Raw genomic sequence first — 15,720 nt, 5'->3', positions numbered from 1 at the left:
GGTAAATGTAGTCCTAATGTTGAAACGTAAGGGTACTTTTGGGGGGCGGGGTGGAGTATACTATTTGAATGGTTTTAGAGTCCGCCGTAAATAATTGACATTTAATAAAAAATACTTTTCATTTTTCAAACTCGTTTCTTGTTTAGGACTACACGTTTGAACACGTCATTGGGCTTGACCATCCAATCAGCGTTGTCCAAATTTTCACACGGTTCCGTTCGAAGTATACAGAGGAAGTGAAATGATGCTGCGTTCAGAACAACTGGGAAATCGAAAAAACACGAGGTTAAATCATGGCATCAGTGATCTTTTGGTCGGAAAGTCTGAGCTCTAGGGAGAGACCTGAGTTCCCGAAATGCATGACCATTCAAATCGATTTTTCCTAGTCGGAGAGAAGTAGGAAATATGAGATTTCCGAGTTTCCAGTTGTTTTGAACGCGACATGAGACTTTGCGTTATTGAACTTTGACAAAACAAACAAAAATAGTTGTAAATGAAATATATAGCTATTTACTAAACAGGGTAAGATCTCTTTGATATAATGTTAGCCTAATACAATTTGTAAACCCAGCTTCGTAGTAACGTTAACTAGCTACTATGGCTAATAATGCGAACGTTAGCTAGCTGTTTTTTGTTGTGTAGCTGACTTGCTACTGAAGCTAGCTAGTTAAGTGCTTTTGCAAAAATGCTACAATGTCGGAGACCGCAAGGTTTACAAATATCCACTGTCGAAAACCAAATGCAAGTCTAAAATGAAGGGGAGAATGTCTTGCTTTTTTTTTTACAGTGGACAAATTGCCTGATTGAACTGATGAGAAAGTAATAATCATTTCAACGTCATAGGCGAAGGTATTTATTACAAAGATCTATATATAACTAACCCAATATAGTTAATCGGTGTCGTTTACAATGGAACAAATGAAGCAAGGAGGTGGGCAAAGTGAAGCACGAGCTAGCGAGATCCTATTGGCATGTAGCAAGTATTTGCATATATTTACTGTGACGTGTGTGCACAAACTCAATTCGACCTTGCACTCCTAAACAATGCAATTTAAAACTTTGGCAAAGCTTTTCAAGTCTATAAAACTTATTGCACTGTGTTTGTAACAGATGTTAGATTTGGGAACAGAAATGTATTGATCAGATGTTTCATCAATGAGAAAATTATCAGAATGTCTGCCCAGATTCACCCAAATTGTGTTTGAATACTCATACTAACTGTACTATTTGTGATTAAATTGAGTATGTAGTATTCTTATTGGTCATAGTATGGATATAGTTAATATGCCAAAAGTTCCAGGATGTCGTACTAAATAGGTCAACACCCGGTGTTGAATATGGCCGGTGTCATTAAATTGTTGCCAGAATCAGTCTCCAACTTTTTGGATAACATGAAAACAGCCTAACCAGCTCTACTAGGGTGAGCAAAATGGTCAGAGTGAGGTGTCATTTGTGTCTGGAAGTAAAAATAAAAAATTGTGTCTGGAAGTAGCTAGCAAGCTAGCCAACGACATTAGCCAGTTAGCTAGGTTGCTTGACTGCCGTTGTGAGTCGGATTAACCCTACTCCTTGGCCAGAGCGTCATGAACGCTCCGAGAGCGAAACGCTCTGAATTTACGAACGGATAATCTGAACGCTCTGAATTTACGAACGCCAGAGGGCACTCCAGTTACGCTGGACACATGAAACATTTTTTTTCTGATAACTAGTTCATTGCTTCCGCTGTGGAGCCCAGTTTCATAATATGACCATATTTCCCAGCTGCTTGCTCTCGTTTTGAAGTAATCACGAAAAAAACGCCTTATTTTAGGGCATTTTTCACCCTGCCAGCTCCTATTTGTTCTATTGAGCAACGTGGCACCAACTCGCCTTCCGAATGTTCTATTCCCAGTTTATTGTTCTACATCACAATGCCTGCTTCGCTATTGTTGGCAATGAGACCTGCTCACATTGTTTATAGTTAAAATGTAAACAACAACAAAAAATGACTCATGGAACTCTGAGGTCGTCCCATTGTTTCCTATAGGGGAAATATAGGCATGTCTGTCAATTTCGCCAGATATCTCGCAATGTGTATATTTAGATTTTTTTTCAGGTCGGATTTCATTTTAATCATGTGACTCTCCTCTTTCTGATTATGTAAGTCTGGGCAGCGAGCTCGGTTGTCATCAAATGCTAGCCCCAAAATAATTTTTGCCCTTGGAACACATTGTTTTCCTATGGATATTTCGCCAAATGTCTCAATGTGTATATTTAGATTTTTTCAAGTCGGGCACCATTTTAATCAGGAGAATTTCCTCTTTGTAATTACGTTAGATTGGGCAGCGAGCACGTTTGTCATCGATCACTAGACTAGAAATAGTCAGTGTTCATTTTTTCCCTACTTTCTCATTACGCAGACATAAGCACAGTTGACACCATCGAGGTGCGGATGTTCTACACAAGTTGTTTTTTTCCAGTTTCGTCCGGCGAACAGATTGTAGTGGTAAAATAAAAAGGGATACATTGTTTGGTGCCATTTAGGCGAAATGGAATTCTAAGCATAACTCTAGTCAAAACAGGCTCTGCGAACATTTGATTCCATTCATTTGCTATGGCCTCGTGCTAGTGTTCCAGCTTAGCCAACGTCCTTTTGCTGTTTTTCAGCCTTGGGTGAATTTTGACTCATTCTATTGTCCAGCCTACTCCAGATTGAATTTACGATCACACCCGAAGTCATAAAATGTATAGCAAGACTGAGGTTGCATAGCAACAGCATCAACTTCCGGCAGACAGGCGAAGCGCTAGTACACTCAACTGAAAGGATAATGTTCGTTTACAGTATACTAAAATAAATTTTAGTATGTAGTGTATATACTCATTAAGTATGTAGTATACAGTATTACTATGGGTATTCGAACACAGCTCTAGTTCCATCCTCTCCCACTACCCCCAACTGGACTTCCTCTCACAACCATATTTGGGGGCAAGAAAACGTTCCAAGGGATGCTTCAGCTTTATAGCCAATGTGACTTGTCTGGGTTACCTTTTCTGTCTGTCATAGCCTTAGCTGGTGGTAACTTGTGGAATAGACACTGACTGGAATGCAGTTTTAACCAATCTGCATCCAGAATTAAACCCACCCATTGTATAATGCGTGACACCTTGCTTGCTACTTGCTTTGTAAAGCATTACAAGTTGTCCAAGATGTCAGTGGCTTTACATTGTTTGTGTTTGTCTGAACATCAGACTGTTAACATAGTTACCAGCTGGCATGTCTTCACTGACATTTTCTACCTCTTCCTGACCCAGTGTGTAATACCTACATGTTTCAAGCAGACCACCGTAGTCCCTGTGTCCAAGAACACCAAGGTAGCCTGTCTAAATGACTATCGCCCATAGCACTCACATCTGTAGCCATGAAATGCTTTGAAAGGATGGTCATGGCACACATCAACACCATACACCCTGGACCCACTCCAAATCGCATTCCGACCCATCAAATCAAACTTTATTTGTCACAGCAAGTGTAGACCTTATAGGGAAATGCTTACTTACAAACCCTTAACCAACAGTGCAGTTCAAGAAGAGTTAAGAAAATATTTACCAAACAAATGAAAGTAAAAAATTAACAATAACGAGGCTATATACAGGGGGTACCTGTACCGAGTCAGTGTGCGGGGGTACAGGTTAGAGGTAATTTGTACATTTAGGTAGGGGTGAAGTGACTATGCATAGATAATGAATAGCGAGTAGCAGCAGTGTACAAAACAAATGGTTGGGGGGGGGGTCAATGTAATAGTCTGGTGGCCATTTGATTAACTGTTCAGCAGTCTTATGGCTTGGGGGTAGAAGCTGTTGTGTCGTCAGCAAACTTAATGATGGTGTTGGAGTCGTGTTTGGCCGCGCAGTCGTGGGTGAACAGGGAGTACAGGAGGGGACTAAGTACACACCCCTGAGGGGCCCCCGTGTTGAGGATCAGCGTGGCAGATGTGTTGTTGCCTACCCTTGCAGAGGGAGGTGTTTAGTCCCAGGGTCCTTAGCTTAGTGATGAGCTTCGTGGGCACTATGGTGTTGAACGCTGAGCTATAATCAATGAACAGCATTCTCACATAGGTGTTCCTTTTGTCCAGGTGGGAAAGAGCAGTGTGGAGTGCGATTGAGATTGCGTCATCTGTGGATCTGTTGGGGCGGTATGCGAATTGGAGTGGGTCTAGGGTATCTGGGAGGATGCTGTTGATGTGAGCCATGACCAGCCTTTCAAAGCACTTCATGGCTTCCGACGTGAAAATGTCAGTGAAGACCCTTGCCAGTTGGTCTGCGCATGCTTTGAGTTCACGTCCTGGTAATCCATCTGGCCCCGTGGCTTTGTGAATGTTGACCTGTTTAAAGGTCTTGCTCACATCGGCTACCGAGAGTGTTATCACACAGTCATCCGGAACAGCTGGTGCTCTCGTGCATGCTTCAGTGTTGCTTGCCTCGAAGCAAGGATAAAAGGCATTTAGCTCGTCTGGCAGGCTCGCATCACTGGGCAGCTCGCGTCTGGGTTTCTCTTTGTAGTCCGTAATAGTTTTCAAGCCCTGCCACAGCCGACGAGCGTCAGAGCCGGTGTAGTAGGATTCAATCTTAATCCTGTATTAACGCTTTGCTTGTTTGATGATTCGTTTGAGGGCGTAGCGGAATTTCATATGGGCGTCCAGATTAGTGTCCTGCTCCTTGGAAGCGGCAGCTTTAGCTCGATGCGGATGTTGCTTGTAATCCATGGCTTCTGGTTGGGATATGTTTGTACGGTCAATGTGAGGACAACGTCATCAATGCAGTTATTGATGAAGCCGATGACTGAGGTGGTATACTCCTCAATGCCATTGGATGAATCCCGGAACATATTCCAGTCTGCGAGCAAAACCGTTCTGTAGCGTAGCATCCGCGTCATCTGACCAGTTCCGTATTGAGCGAGTCACTGGTACTTCCTGCTTTAGTTTTTGCTTGTAAGCAGGAATCAGGAGGATAGAATTATGGTCAGATTTGCCAAATGGGCAGGGGAGAGCTTTGTATGCATCTCTGTGTGTGGAGTAAAGGTTGTCTAGGATTTTTTTTCTCTGGTTGCACATGTGACATGCTGGTAAAACTGATTTAAGTTTGCCTGCATTAAAGTCCCCGGCCACTAGGAGCGCCACTTCTGGGTGAGCATTTTCTTGTTTGCTTATGGCCTTATAGAGTTAGTTGAGCACGGTCTTAGTGCCAGCATTGGTTTGTGATGGTAAATAGACAGCTACGAATAATATAGGTAGTGTGGTCTACAGCTTATCATAAGGTACTCTAACTCAGGCAAGCAATACCGCGAGCCTTCTTAAATATTAGACATCGCGCACCAGCTGTTATTGACAAAAATACACACACCCCCACCCCTCGTCTTACCAGACATAGCTTCTTTGTTCTGCCTGTGCATTGAGAATCCCTCCAGCTCTATGTTATCCGTGTCGTCATTCAGCCACAACTCAGTGAAACATACGATTTTACAGTTTTTAATGTCATGTTGGTAGGATAATCGTAGGTCATCAATTTTATTTTCCAATGATTGCATATTAGCAAGTAGAATTGATTACATTTTTACATTTACATTTAAGTCATTTAGCAGACGCTCTTATCCAGAGCGACTTACAAATTGGTGCATTCACCTTATGATATCCAGTGGAACAACCACTTTACAATAGTGCATCTAAATCTTTTAAGGGGGGGGGGGGGGGGGGGGTTAGAAGGATTACTTTATCCTATCCTACAGCTGATGCTTAAAGTTAGTGAGGGAGATATGACACCAGCTTCAGTGATTTTTGCAATTGTTCCAGTCACTGGCAGCAGAGAACTGGAAGGAAAGGTGGCCAAAGGAGGAGTTGCTATGGGGATGACCATAGCAAACACCTAATCATCAGTCCTCGTGATGAGACCGTATTACCTGGATTGTGTTCATTAGTCAACAAATGGAAGAAAACAGACTGAAACAGGGAGGGACTACCTGGACTTGTCCAAAAATAAATGCTCATTGTAACGTTTCGTTGTAAAACGTTTTGCTACGTTTTGCCCTAATCAATACAGCCCTGTAAACTGTTAGCACCACAGTTTCCCGGGATGGTATTTTTCTGCCAACTTCCTTGTGCTGCCTTTTTACCTTTGGGTAATGTTTTATTAGACATTGGATCGTCAAATCATCCTCTGAATGATCTGACCCCTTTTTTTTTTCAATTTTCACCTAAAATGACATACCCAAATCTAACTGCCTGTAGGAAGGATAGTGCAACAGCTAACCTCAAAGGTTCTTATGATCAAAGGGACCAACTGATAGCTAAAGAAGTAAAGTAAGGAAGTAAATAGAGAGTAATCTACTGTATGTGCTTTAGAAGTGGTTTGAACAGTACTTTTTTGATGACATTGATGGCAGTGGGAGTTTACTTGCTCGCCTACTGATTCTCAAAAGGAAGCCTGATCTGCGTCCTCTTCACACAAATGATGGGGATCTGGGCCTGTTCCCGGGAGAGCAGTATATCCTTAAGGTCAGACTTGTTAAAGGAAAAAGCTTCTTGCAGTTCGTGGTGAGTAATCCCAGTTCTGATGTCCAGAAGTTATTTTCGGTCATACGAGACGGTAGCAGCAACATTATGTACAAAATAAGTAAAATAATAAGTTACAAACAGCGCAACGAACAAAATAGCACAATTGGTTATGGGCATGTAAATCGTCAGCCATCCTCTTCAGCGCCATCTTAAAACACCAGATGTGATGTTGTGGTTGTGTAATGTCATGGAGGTTTTGACGTTCAATAGATTTCAATCTGTTATGATTTTTTACTTTATATTGCCTGTTTGTTCACAGGTAATTCACTAAGGCTACAGTTACAAGGCCCACCAGCCCCTGCCAACAGTGGTCTAAACAGTCGCCTTGTGATCTTTGATGAGAACAAGGCTGCCAGTGCTGGACCCTCTGAACCAAAGTTGGAATCTTGGATGTCCCCACCCCCATCGAGATCTAAGGAGAATGAGAAATGGAGCAACGTAAAGGTATGAGACATGCAGTAATTTGACTTTTTATGTGATGGCAAGGTTATGTGACCATTTGTAAGCTAATTTATTTGACATAATTTCTGTGTGCTCAATTGTAGAAGCCTATGAAGTCGAGGTTTGGTCACAGTGTTGTGGCTCCGCCCAGCAAGCCAAACTCCCAGCCCTTTGTGGAGGAGTCAGATCAGCCTCCAGCCATGTAAGTGTTCACTGAGATCATCGTATTTTGCTGCCCTCATTCATTTCACTTTTCTCTCATAACTTAATGAATTAATGCCTGTGGCTGTTCCCAAAGCAAATATCAGTTTTTCTATTTAAAGAAATGTAGATCTAGCAATACATGATTTTAAAACGGGGTGACTAAAACCCAGCAGTAACCCCAAGGTGTATTCATGTGGCATCATTTGTGTCTACTCCAGTTGTGTTCTTAAGGTTTTAGTTATTTGTTCTGGCACCTTCCTCCAGGACACTGTAAGATCAACCCAGCGGTGAATTCGGTGTTGTCTGCACGAAAGCCCTGCAGGGATGAGACTCCTCTGAAGAGACTGCAGCAACAGCAACATCAGCAGCAGGAAGAGGGGAAAGCTCAGAAGCAGAGCATGTATTGCAAGGACCTGTTGCTCAGTGTCGCCTCCGAGTTCTGCTTTTAGGAACTGAGGGCAGAAAGCTACCACCAGAAGAAGGCCTTGGAGTCAGGGGGCAGTGTCAAGGAAGAGCAAGGGGGCTCTGGTCTTCCATACTGACACCTTTCCACCTGGACATTGACATGACATTTCCATATTCAGATTGTTTTGTATTTAGAAGGTAGCAGACTGTCAGTATCATCAGTTATGTCTTTGTTGTCTTTCGTCATGTATGTATTTTACTATTTGTGATGTGTATATATAAACTGCAGTTGGAACGACATAGGTCACACCAGTCATAGCCATAGATCACTATCTAGGCTCTGGGCCAGACAGTATCCCAGAGGGAAAAATCATCTAATGTAATTGGATTGAAAAGAGTTGTGTGAGAAAATGGTGCTATGATTTGAGAACTGAAATACTGGTGGTTGTTGTTACTGCATATCCTTGGATATTCTGCAATAATTGGCAGTTGAGACTGTTCTGTAATTTTTTTTTCATGGCATTTCACTACAAAACTGTATTCTACATTTTACATTCATTCCACTAATCCATTATGTTTCGAAAAGGGCTTTAGAAAACATGCCATGTTCCGTCTGGTTCCTCTCTCCATTATTTCTTTGCCTTCTTCACGTTACCTCTTAGGAATGAAACTTTCAGTACACCATGTGGTGAAGGCAGGGTATGAGAATGACAGAGAGAAATCCAGAGGAGTCCATGACAAGGCTCAATTCACATTATAGCTGTCACTGCTGTATATATTGGTAAAAATGTCCCCCCCCAGGCCATGTGGTGATAGTGTTAAATAAATGTGAAATAATGGTGATGACTCCTGTGATAATCTTTGCCTGATTAACTGGAGCCTGTCGTATAAGTCACTATCAGTAGAGGGCATGCAAGAGGAGCTCTGGATGGGAGAGGCACTGCAGACCACGAAGTTCAAATATGGGTTACTTTGCATGTTTTTCATCTGATAATGTTATTTGAACCACATTGAATATGAGAGCAAAGGGTATACTGCTCTACACATGTTCTTGCTGAAAGCTAAAGTCGTAAACACTGGCAGCTTGTCACAAGAAACGAGCTGCACCATAAACTATCTCAGTTCACCATATTTTTTTTGCAGCCACTTGGATATCTTAATTATTCAAATGTAATTATTCCATTCTCTAACTGGAGGGTGTTATGTTGTATTTTTCTGTTATGAAAACTGCCCACAATGATATACCTACTTGACGTATTGTATTACAGCCAGAATCTTTATCGTTAACTGTGCTGGGCCCGGTTTCCCAAAAGCATCTTAAGGCTAAGTTCATCGTTAGAACCATTAAACTAAATGGTTCGAACAATGTTTCTAACGGAGCTCAATGGTTCTAACGATGAACTTAACCTTAAGATGCTTTTGGGAAACCGGGACCAGATTTTCTTAATTGTTGTCCAATAAGGTTCATTCGGTCCCCACTGGTATAGTTAAACAATAAGGCCTGAGGGGGTGTGGAAGATGGCCAACACATGACGCAGCGTGGAGTGCCTGGATACAGCACCTAGTCGTGGTATTATGGCCATGTACCACTAGGGTTACACATTTTGGGGAATATTCAGAGGTGGAAACTTTCCGTGGGAATTAATGGGAATATATGGGAATTAATGGAAATATATGCAAATGAATATGCATATTAATACAATTTAAATGTAGATGTTTTTTGCATTGGATATATTTACCATATCATATAGAGACAGAAACATAAACCTTTTACCTTATCATAAGTAGACATATTTGCAAATGATTAAATCCTATCGATAGAAATAAAAACAAAACGATTTAGTTACGAATTGAACTTTAATTAAATGAGTTGACTCTTCACAAGGGATGATTTCACTGAACAACAAAATAAAGGGAATATGTAAAATGTAAAATGATAGTCTAGAAACTAAAGCTTTGATTGTCTTCCTCTCTTCTCCCTGGACCTCCTCAATGTCCACCTCTTGAATATCAGACTCTGAGGCCTCATCTTCACTCTTCACCCTCAAATTTGCCAGGATGGCTACCAATTTTTCAACCCATGTATTGGTCAGCCTGTTGCGTGCTTTGGTGTGTGTGTTCCCAAACAAGTCCCTTACACCAGGTGGCTGATGAGATATGTTGGCACGACTGCCATATTGCATCTCCAACCCAAAGCCCTTGCTTGGAAGTGTACTTCGATCAGACTGCCAAGAACCTTGCCCTCATCCATGCCAAGGTGGCGAGACACGGTAGTGATGACAACATAGGCATTGTTGATCTCTGCACCAGACAGGATGCTCCTGCCAGCATACTTGGAGTCCAACATGTACACTGCGGCGTGTATGGGCTTCAGGCAGAAGTCTTCATGCTTTTTGATGTATTTCTGAACTGCAGTTTCCTCTGCTTGGAGCAACAGTGAAGTGGGCAGGGCAGTATGGATTTCTTCTCTTACATCTGCAAGCAGAGTCTGAACATCAGACAGGATGGCATTGTCTCTCTCAATCCATGCAATGGCTACTGTTATAGGTTTCAGGAGTTTCAGGCTGCTTACCACTCTCTCCCAAAATACATCATCCAGGAGGATCCTCTTGATGGGGCTGTCCATATCGGCAGAATGTGATATGGCAATTTCTTGGAGAGACTCCTTCCCCTCCAGGAGACTGTCAAACATGATGACAACACCACCCCAACGGGTGTTGCTGGGCAGCTTCAATCTGGTGATATTATTCTTCTCGCTTTGCTTGGTGAGGTAGATTGCTGATATAACTTGATGACCCTTCACATACCTAACCATTTGCTTGGCTCTCTTGTAGAGTGTATCCATTGTTTTCAGTGCCATGATGTCCTTGAGGAGCAGATTCAATCCATGAGCATCACATCCATTGGGTATGATGTGTGGGTAGGACTCCTCCACTTTAGACCAAGCAGCCTTCATGTTCGCAGCATTGCCTGTCACCAGTGCAAATACCTTCTGTGGTCCAAGGTCATTGATGACTGCTTTCAGCTCATCTGCAATGTAGAGACCGGTGTGTCTGTTGTCCCTTGTGTCTGTGTTCTTGTAGAATACTGGTTGAGGGGTGGAGATGATGTAGTTAATTATTCCTTGCCAACGAACATTCGACCACCCATCAGAGATGATTGCAATACAGTCTGCTTTCGCTATGATTTGCTTGACCTTCACTTGAACTCTGTTGAAGAGATTTCACTTGAACTCTGTTGAACTCTGCATCCAGCAAATTAGTAGATAAAGCATGTCTGGTTGGACGGGTGTATGCTGGGCAAAGAACATTCAGAAATCTCTTACAATACACATTGCCTGTGAGCATCAGAGGTGAACCAGTTACATACACAGCTCGAGCAAGACATTCATTAGCATTTCTCTGACTACGTTCCTCCATTGAGTCAAAAAAACTTCTGATTCCAGGAGGACCATGAGCTGTTGCTATTGATAAGGTGCCTGATTCATCCTTTTCACCACTAATAGAAGTAGAGGGACTTTTGTCAGAGGTTGCTTGTTGTGAGCGCTGAGGGAACTTTATGCACTTGGCCAGATGATTTTGCATCTTTTTTGCATTCTTCACATATGATTTGGCTCAGTGTTTGCAAATGTGCACAGCTTTTCCTTCTACATTATCTGCAGTGAAATGTCTCCACACATCAGATAGTGCCTGTGGCATTTTCCTGTAAAGATTAGAAAAAAATCCCAAATACAATTCCATGTACAGATAAATAGCTAAGCAGTTAGATTAAACAACTCCTTTGTAAGATAAATGTTTTAAAATGAAACATGTATGGAAACAGGTGAATTAACACTCCTCAGTTAGCAGGCTCAAGTAAGCTAAAACCCACATGGTGGCAAAAACTAACTAGCAGAAATTGTTAACAAGTTAGAAATGAGTTAAACACACTTTGCTGTAGGCTACTATTTACTAGTTAACAAAAAATTATATATATCATGTAAAATATATTCACCCCATCCAGTATTGTAATCAAAACTTACCAGAAAGCATGTAGTCGTTGGCTAAGACCGTGTAGTAGTGTTGGCTCAATAGCATCTGATTAGTGTGCAAGATCTTGAGAAGCAGCTGTACATGTGATGGAAGAATGCACTGTGCATCCAGAGGGTTTAACCAAAATATGCCACAAGACCTACAATTACCTTATGTGTAACCCACAAAAAAGGTTCACTGTTAAGCTAACTTTTTTGATGAATTTAAGCAAAATTCCACAAATTCCAGGGCTTAACTTCCCATGGATTTTTTTTAATCTACACACAATACCCCATAATGACGAAGCGAAAACAGGCTTTCAGATATTTTGGGAAATGTATAAAAAATATAAAACAGATATACCTTATTTACTTAAGGATTCAGACCCTTTGCTATGAGACTAGAAATTGAGCTCAGGTGCATCCTGTTTCCATTGATCATCCTTGAGATGTTTCTACAACTTGATTAGAGTCCACCTGTGGTAAATTCAATTGATTGGACATTATTTGGAAAGGCACACACCTGTATATATAAGGTGCCACAGTTTACAGTGCATGTCAGAACAAAAACCAAGCCATGAGGTAGAAGGTATTGTCCGTCGACATCCGAGATAGGATTGTGTCGAGGCACAGACCTGGGGAAGGGTACCAGAAAATGTCTGAAGCATTGAAGGTCCACAAGAACACAGTGGCCTCCATCATTCTTAAATGGAAGAGCTAGATTGGCTGAGCTAGACGCCCGGCCAAACTGAGCAATCAAGGGAGAAGAGCCTTGTTCAGGGAGGTGACCAAGAACCCATTGGTCACTCTGACAGAGCTCCAGAGTTCATCTGTGGAGATGGGAGAACCTTCCAGAAGGACTACCATCTCTGCAGCATTCCACCAATCAGGCCTTTATGGTAGAGTGGCCAGACGGAAGCCACTCCTCAGTAAAAGGCACATGACAGCCCGCTTGGAGTTTGCCAAAAGGCACCTAAAGTACTCTCAGACCATGAGAAACAAGATTCTCTGTTCCGATGAAACCAATATTGAACTCTTTGGCCTGAATTCCAAGCATCGCGTCTGAAGGAAACCTGCCACCATCCCTACGGTGAAGCATGGTGGTGGCAGTATCATGAGGAGGGGATGTTTTTTAGGGACTGGGAGACTAGTCAGGATCGAGGGGAAAGATGAACGGAGCAAAGTACAGAGAGATCCTTGGTGAAAACCTGCTCAGGAACTCAGACTGGGGCGAAGGTTCACCTTCCAACAGGACACCGACCCTAAACACACAGCCAAAACAACGCAGGAGTGTCTTCGGGACAAGTCTCTGAATGTCCTTGAGTGGCCCAGCCAGAGCCCAGACTTGATCCAGATCGAACATCTCTGGAGAGACCTGAAAATAGCTGTGTAGAAACGCTCCCCATCCAACCTGACAGAGCTTGAGAGGATCCGTAAAGAAGAATAGGAGAAACTACCAAAATACAGGTGTGCCAAGCTTGTAGCGTCATACTCGAGGCTGTAATCGCTAACCAAAGGTGCTTCAACAAAGTACTGAGTAAAGGGTCTGAATGTTTATGTAAATGTGATTTTTATTTGTAATACATTTGCTAAAATATCCAATCCTGTTTTTGCTTTGTGATTATGGGGTATTGTGTGTAGATTAATGAAGATAAAAAAAAATAATCAATTTTAGAATAAGGATGTAACATAACAAAATGTGGAAAAAGTCAAGGGATCTGAATACTTTCCAAATGCACTGTATATAGAGGTTACCAACATAATTAGAACAGTAAACATTTAGTTTTGCATCATACCCGTGGTGTATTGTCTGATTTACGACTGCTTTCATCCAATCAGCATCCAGGAGCCAAACTACGAAGTTAAGGAGTAATCCACTGTGATGTGATACACTGAGGGTAGATAGGTGACTCATTAGCAAGTTAAATCCAGCCTCCTTAGTTGGGTTGTGTGAGCAGCATAGCTGGCCTAGTGACTCCCATGAGACCCCTACCACCAGAATGCTGCTGCTGCACCAAGGAGCTGGAGAGAAGGACAGCCTAAATCACATTCACTTTGACTGCTGGAGGAAATCACATAGAAACCCACCCTCAAACTACTATTTTGACCTCAACCTCCATTCTTGACTGGCTTTGAGTGCCTCTCAAATGGTGAGTCCCATTTTACAAATTATTAAAAAATTAAAAGCTGAAAAGTCTTATGTCAATAAGTGTACAACCCCTTTGTTTTGGCAAGCATAAATAAGTTAAGGAGTAAAATGTTCTTAACGAGTCACATAATAAGTTGCATCGACTCTGTGCAATAACAGAGTTTGTCATGATTTTTGAATGACTACCCCACACATAAAATTATCTGTAAGGTCTAGTGGCGATTTTTGCATGTAAATGTTGGTGGGCAAACTCCCCCCAAAACGTTTAGATGCATGCCAGCAAAGCCACTACACAATACAACACAACACTTCTACTGTAACTCTATGGCAGCACCCAAGGGGCTTAAATTTTTCAGCTCTCCCCGTAGATTTGACGTAGTGTCCCCATGAGTGACAGAACACTGAGCCAATCACGGTAAAACTACAGAACATTACCAACGCCTACGCCTACGCTCCGTATTTTCTTCTGGCTGCCCCACCACCACAGAAAGTTATGAGCTAGGCTGAAACACCTGTATTTTGGACCATGTTTGTATTCGGGTTTATTAACTCAATTATTTAAAAAAATCTATACATTGTTTGCAAACTGATATGTAACACGTATTAATGCCAAAATAACATGCAAAACCGGCAACAAAACAAAAAAAATATATAAATATATTTTTTGCTAAATAGGTGGGGCTCAAAACAGGTGTGGCTCTGGTTCAGTCTGCTTTCCACCAGACAGACACTGTGAGATTAATTCACCTTTCAGCAGTTTAATAACAAAACACAAGGCCAAATCGATACTGGAGTTGCTCCAAAAAGACAGTAAATGTTCCTGATTGGTCGACTTACAGTCTGCTTGAAATCTGCTTGAAAATCTATGGCAAGACCTGAAAATTGTTGTCTAGCAATGATCAACAACCAATTTGACAGAGCTTGAAGAATTTTGAAAAGAGTAGTGGGCAAATGTTAGAGACTTTACCCAGAAAGACTCACAGCTGTTATCACTGGGAAAGGTGATTTTAACATGTATTGACTCATGGGGTTGAATACTTATCTAATCAAGATATATTAGTGCTTTATTTTTCATAATTATTTTACAAATGTAAAAAACATTCTTCCACTTTGACATTACATAGTATTTTGTGTCGATCCATTTTAATCGCACTTTGTAACACAACAAAATGTGGAAAAAGTCAAGGGGTGTGAATACTTTCTGAAGGCACTATAGAGTATTAGTGCTGTTGCAATTCTATATCTTATCTGAAATATTTGTATTCTCACTAGCATCTTTGCTGCAGGACTTGCTGCTATCTACTGATCCAGACCTCTCTCTCTACTTGGAGCTAGATTTGGAGCGACTACTAGTACCTATGCCTAATTGGGTTTTTGCAAGGCCCTGGGAGAAGGATATTTTGATTGACAAACAAATTCAGGCACTGTTAGCTTTGTTCACAACTGATGCTTTCATGCTATGTCTTTTTTATTTACAGTACATTCACCAGTTAACAGCAAGATTCCTGCCCAGGCCAATACCATACGCAGCAGAAGTCTTTGCAAGACATGGCTTAGTTAACTGCAGGGTTATACTGAACTAGTCATAGGGAAGGGACAGGTGTATGACAGCTAATCAATTGAAAATAATGTAATGTCATGCTTGATAATGACATGTTAGGATGTGGGCTCAGAGGCTGCAGCCCACTCTGAGATCCTCAGGTCATGGAATGACATGGGCTTAGACCACTCACTGATGACCACTCACTGACTACCCACAACCACAGTCAACATTAAAGCCTGGAGGCACTCCAACCCCTGCCTGAATGTTGCCCAGGCATAATCCTGAGAAGCCCCACTAAATGGCATTGAAATTGAAATGCAAGCAATTTAGGTTGTCTCTCATGAAGAGAAAGGGCTTCATTTAATAACAATAGCTGCAAAAG

General features: G+C 41.8%; 1 long non-coding RNA gene across 3 annotated transcripts; it reads left to right on the top strand.

Annotated features, from left to right (window-relative positions):
• Nucleotides 1–244: 244 nt before the first annotated feature.
• Nucleotides 245–8,476, top strand: LOC106610868 (uncharacterized). Of its 3 annotated transcripts, XR_001329999.3 has the most exons (5): nt 245–522; nt 788–849; nt 6,847–7,031; nt 7,133–7,230; nt 7,497–8,476. It is a non-coding gene; the product is annotated as an uncharacterized LOC106610868 (long non-coding RNA). The 3 variants fall into 3 exon arrangements; XR_006770955.2 differs by lacking the exon at nt 788–849 and having other exon boundaries at nt 251–522; XR_001329998.3 differs by having other exon boundaries at nt 251–849.
• The last annotated feature ends 7,244 nt before the right edge of the window (nt 8,477–15,720 follow it).

Source organism: Salmo salar, chromosome 09 (assembly GCF_965601325.2).
Source record: "Salmo salar chromosome 09, fSalSal1, whole genome shotgun sequence".
Taxonomy (NCBI): Eukaryota; Metazoa; Chordata; class Actinopteri; order Salmoniformes; family Salmonidae; genus Salmo; species Salmo salar.
This window is presented reverse-complemented; position numbering and strand designations above follow the sequence as displayed.